Here is a 5,444-nt window from a genome sequence, read left to right as displayed (position 1 = left end):
AGGCTGCAGTGACCTATAATTGCACCACTGAAGTCCAGGTTGGGTGACAGAATGAGACCTTATCTCAAAAAAATAAATTAAAAACAAAAATACAGTTGCCCATGGTGGCTCATGCCTATAATCCCAGCACTTTGGGAGGCTGAGGTGGGCATATCACCTGAGGTCAGGAGTTTGAGACCAGTCTGGCCAACATGGTGAAACCTCTTCTCTAGTAAAAATATAAAAATTAGCAGGGTGTGGTAGCATGCGTCTATAGTCCCAGCTACTTGGGAGGCTGAGGCAGGAGAATTGCTTGAACCCCAGGAGGTGGAGGTTGCATTGAGCTGAGATCACACCACTGCACTCCAACCTGGGTGACAGAGCAAGACTCTGTCTCAAATAAATAAATAAATAAATAAAGTACATAGAAATACATTTAACAAAAGAATTGTATAACGTGTACTCTGAAAACTACAAACATTGCTGAAATAAATTTTAAAAGATCTAAATCAATGGAAAGACATCTTATGTTCATGGATTGTAAGACTTAATATTGATAAGATGGTAGTACTCCCCAAACTGATCTACACATTTAACACCACTCCTCTCGAAACCCCAGCTGTCTTCTTCGCAGAAATCAACAAGCTGATTCTCAAAAGAGTTTGGAAATTCAAAGGACTGAGAATAGCCAATGCAATCAGGAAGAGGAAGAATAAAATTGGAGGACACATGCATTCTGACTTCTTATTTATTTATGAGCCAGGGTCTCACTCTGTCCCTCAGTCTGGAAGGCAATGGTGCAGTCACAGTTTACTGCAGCCTCAATCTACTGGGCTCAAGTGATCCTCCCACCTCAGCCTCCTAAGTAGTTGGGACCACAGACTGTTGCCACCATGTCTGGCTTTTTTTTTTTTTTTTTTTGAGACAGGGTCTTGTTCTGTCACCCAGACTGGAGTGCAGTGATGAGATCAGGGCTCATTGAAGCCTTGACATCCCAGGCTCAGGCCATCCTCCTACCTCGCCTCCCAAGTAACTGGGACTACAGGTACATGCCACTATACCCAACTAATTTTTTTTTGTTGTTTTTTTTTTGAGACAGTTTCACTCTTTGGCCCAGGCTGAAGTGAAGTGGTATAATCTCAGCTCACTGCAACCTCTGTTCCCTGGGTTCAAGCGATTCTCCTGCCTCAGCCTCCTAAGTAGCTGGGATTACAGGTGCTCACAACCACGCCCAGATAATTTTTGTATTTTTAGTAGAGACCGGGTTTTGCCATATTGGCCAGGCTGATCTCGAACTCCTGACCTCAGGTAATCCAACTGCCTCGGCCTCCCAAAGTGCTAGGATTATAGGTGTAAGTCACTGTACCAGGCCCCAACTAATTTTTTTAAATTTTATATATATGTGGTCTTGCTATTTGAGATCAGGACTGATCTCAAATTCCTGGGCTCAAGCTATCCTCCCACCTAGGCAGGCTTACCAAAGTGCTGGGATTACAGGGATGAGCCACCATGCCCAGCCTACATGCTGATTTCTGAGTAAAGAAAAATAGCTTAGAGCAGTCTGGGATGTTGAGATGCAAAATTTATTGAGGCCAGAGAGACATGAGTATGTCAAGCTCCCCTGCCCACCCACATACATGTCCAGGGGACAATTGTTTAAAGGGATTTGGGGCCCGGCACGGTGCTATAATCTCAACACTTTGAGAGGCAGAGGCAGGGGCGGACTGGTTGAGCCCAGGAGTTCCAGACCAGCCTGGGCAACATAGAGAGAACCGATCTCTACAAAAAATTTAAAAAACAATTAACTAGGTGTGGTGGTACACACCCAGATACTTACAGGACCCAGATATTACAGGTGGGAGGATTGCTTGAGCCTGGGAGGTAGAGGCTGCAGTGATTTGTGCTTGCACCAGTATGGTCCAGCCTAAGCAACAATGAGACCCTATCTTAAACAAAACCAAAAGCCAGAACAAGCCAGGTGTGGTGTCTCATGCCTGTAATCTCAGCAGTTTGGGAGGCCAAGGCAGGTGGATCCCCTGAGTTCTGGAGTTCAAGACCAGCCTAGGTAACATGGTAAAACCCTGTCTCTACAAAATAAAATAAAACAACATAAAATTAAAAAGAAAAGTCAATGTATAGCCAATTAATAGTTAATGTTATTTTATGGTAAATTCTTGGTAAACAACTTAGGAACTACCTCTTTTTTTTTTCTTTAAAAATTCACTTGTAATGTTGCTGATCAGAGCATATATTCAGGGCAAGTTAATCAAAGGTCCCAGGTTGCAGTCCTCAAACTTGACCCAAATAAACTACCTTTTCAACAAATAATGCTGAAACAAATGGATGTCAGGTGAAAAAAAAAATGAAGTTAGAACCCTAGCTCACTTCATATACAAAAATTAACTCCAGGATAGGCACAGTGGCTTTGTCCTGTAATCCTAGCACTTTCAGAGGCTGAGGTGGGAGGATCACTTGAGCCCAGGAGTTCAAGACCAGCCTGAACAATATAGTGAGACTTCGTCCCTACTAAAAATTAAAAAAATTACCTGGGCATGATGGTGTGTGTCTGTAGTTTCAGCTACTCAGGAGGCTAAGATGAAAGGATCACTTGAGTCCAGCAAGCTGATTGTGCCACTGGACTCCAGCCTGGGCAATAGAGCAAGACCCTTTCACACCCACACATACAAAAAAAGACATGTCTCTTAAAGAAATTTAAAAATTAGCCATGTGTGGTGGCAAGCATCTGTAGTCCTAGCTATTCAGGAGGCTGAGACAGGAGGATTGCTTGAGTCTAAGAGTTTGGAAGTTGCAGTGAGCCAACTGCCATGATTGTGCCATTGCACTGAAGCCTGGGCAATTGAGCAAGACCCTATCTAAAAAAAAAAAAACCTCAAAATTGGCTGGGTGCGGTGGCTCATGCCTGTAATCCCAGCACTTTGGGAGGCCGAGGTGGGCGGATCACAAGGTCAGGAGATCGAGACCATCCTGGCTGACGCGGTGAAACCCTGTCTCTACTAAAAATACAAAAAATTAGCTGGGCATGGTGCTGGGCGCCTGTAGTCCCAGCTACTCGGGAGGCTGAGGCAGGAGAATGGTGTGAACCTGGGAGGTGGAGCTGGCAGTGAACCAAGATCACACCACTGCACTCCAGCCTGGGCGACAGAGCAAGACTCCATCTCAAAAAACAAACAAATAACAACAAAAAAACCCCAAATAAATAAAATCAAAATGGACCATACACCCAAATGTAAGAGTGAAAAGTATTAGAGTTTTTTTTTTTTTTTTTTTTTTGAGACGGAGTCTCGCTCTGTCGCCCAGGCTGGAGTGCAGTGGCGCGATCTCGGCTCACTGCAAGCTCCGCTTCCCGGGTTTACGCCATTCTCCTGCCTCAGCCTCTCGAGTAGCTGGGACTACAGGCGCCCGCCATCTCGCCCGGCTAGTTTTTTGTATTTTTTTAGTAGAGATGGGGTTTCACCGTGTTAGCCAGGATGGTCTCGATCTCCTGACCTCGTGATCCACCCGTCTCGGCCTCCCAAAGTGCTGGGATTACAGGCTTGAGCCACCGCGCCCGGCCAAAAAAAGTATTAGAGTTTTAAAAGAAAACATATGTGTACATCTTCAGGAGCTTTCATTAGACAATGGTTTCTGAGATATGACATCAAAAGCACAAATGACAAAAGAACAAATGAATATATTTGTCAAAAGACAAAATTACCACACATTTAAAAATCTTAATTGTTATTTATTTGTGATTCTAAACTCAGGCAATATATCATTCTATAAAACAGAATGAGTCTTCCAATGAGCAAAGCAGAAGAGATTGCTTTTATAAACAGGCAGAGAGGACTTCCTTATCATGTCAGAGATAGCCTTTACAGACAGGCAGACAGGATTTCCTTATCATGCCAGCTAAAACTGGCCCATTCGAGGATTTGGCTATTCTCTCTCTCTCTCTCCTGATTTCTCAGAAGGTCAGATAAAGATCTTAGTTTTGACTTAGTGACATGCAATTTCAGCATGAGTACCACTTTGGTTGGGTCTGTTAGGCCTAGGACAGGAGCTCAGTCCAAATCAATGGCCTCCTATAAATTTTATTCTACACATTGAACATCACTGAAATATAAAACTTTTTGCTTCCAAGGACATCATCAAGAAAATGAAAAGCCAAATCACAGAATGGGAGAAAATATATGCAAATCTTACATCTAACAAGGCTGTTCTTTTTATAGTCTAGATATAAAAATGGTGAGGATATGGAAAAATTGGAACTCTTGTACGTTGCTAGAAGAAATGTAGGATGGTACAGCCTCTATGGAAAACTATTTGGTGGTTCCTTCAACAGTTAAACACAGAATTAACATATGACCCAGAAATTCTACTCCCAGGTATATATCCAAAAGAATTAAAAACAAGTACTCAAATTCTTTTTTTCGAGACAGAGTCTTGCTCTGTTGCCTAGGCTGGAGTGCAATGGTGTGATCTCGGCTAACTGCAAGCCTCCCGAGTAGCTAGGATTACAGGCACCTGCCACCTTGCCCAGCTAGTTTTCGTATTTTTAGTAGAGATGGGGTTTCACCACATTGGCCAGGCTGGTCTCCAACGCCTGAGCTCAAGTGATCGTCCGCCTCGGCCTCCCAAAGTGCTGCTATTACAGGCTTGAGCCACCCTGCCTGGCCAAATTCTTATACACCATTGATCACAGCAATATCATTTATAATGGCCAAAAGGTGGAAAAAACTCAAATTTCCATCAACTAATGAATGAATAAACAAAACGTGGTATTGCCATACAATGGGTTATTATCCAGGCATAAAAAAGAATGAGTACTGATACATGCTACAACATGGATGAAACTGGAAAACTTTATGCTATGTGAAAGAAGCCAGACACAAAAGGCCACATACTGTATGATTTCATTTAAATAAAATATCCAGTATAGGCAATCTATAGATATAAGAAGTAGCCTAGTGATTGCCAGGGGCTGAGAAGAGGGCAACGGGAGTGACAGGGTTTCTTTTCTTTTTCTTTCTTTTTTTTTTTTTTTGCAAGTCTGATCTTACTTGTTACTCACTTAGAAGCAGAAGCTCGCAGAGAGTAAAGTCTGCGTCTCTTTGCAAATTGTTCCTGGCACTTCTCCTTAGCCTCTTTCATTCTCTTGGCCAAAAGTTTAGCATATTCTGCAGCCTCTTATTTTTCTTAGTAAGCTGCTTCTTCAGAGCAATACACTGCCATCTGTGCTGCAGGACACGTGGAGCAACAACACACTGAATCTTGGGTGTTTTGTTTCTAGGTCCTAGGTTTCTTACCTTCTTTGTTTAAGCGCTTTCTTACAACATACTGGCGGACATCATCTTCTTTAGAGAGATTGAAAAGTTTGGCCAGGGCCGGGCGCGGTGGCTCAAGCCTGTAATCCCAGCACTTTGGGAGGCCGAGACAGGCGGATCACGAGGTCAGGAGATCGAGAC

At 43.2% G+C, this 5,444-nt stretch overlaps 1 pseudogene; it reads right to left on the bottom strand.

Moving 5' to 3' along the window:
- LOC105503506 overlaps positions 1 to 5,444 on the bottom strand; it is a 20,041-nt pseudogene that overhangs the window by 13,612 nt on the left and 985 nt on the right.

The sequence above is a fragment of the Colobus angolensis genome, unplaced genomic scaffold (genome assembly GCF_000951035.1).
Source record: "Colobus angolensis palliatus isolate OR3802 unplaced genomic scaffold, Cang.pa_1.0 Scaffold86, whole genome shotgun sequence".
Lineage (NCBI taxonomy): Eukaryota > Metazoa > Chordata > Mammalia > Primates > Cercopithecidae > Colobus > Colobus angolensis.
The sequence above is the reverse complement of the archived record's forward strand: the minus strand, read 5'-3'. Positions and strand labels throughout refer to the sequence as shown.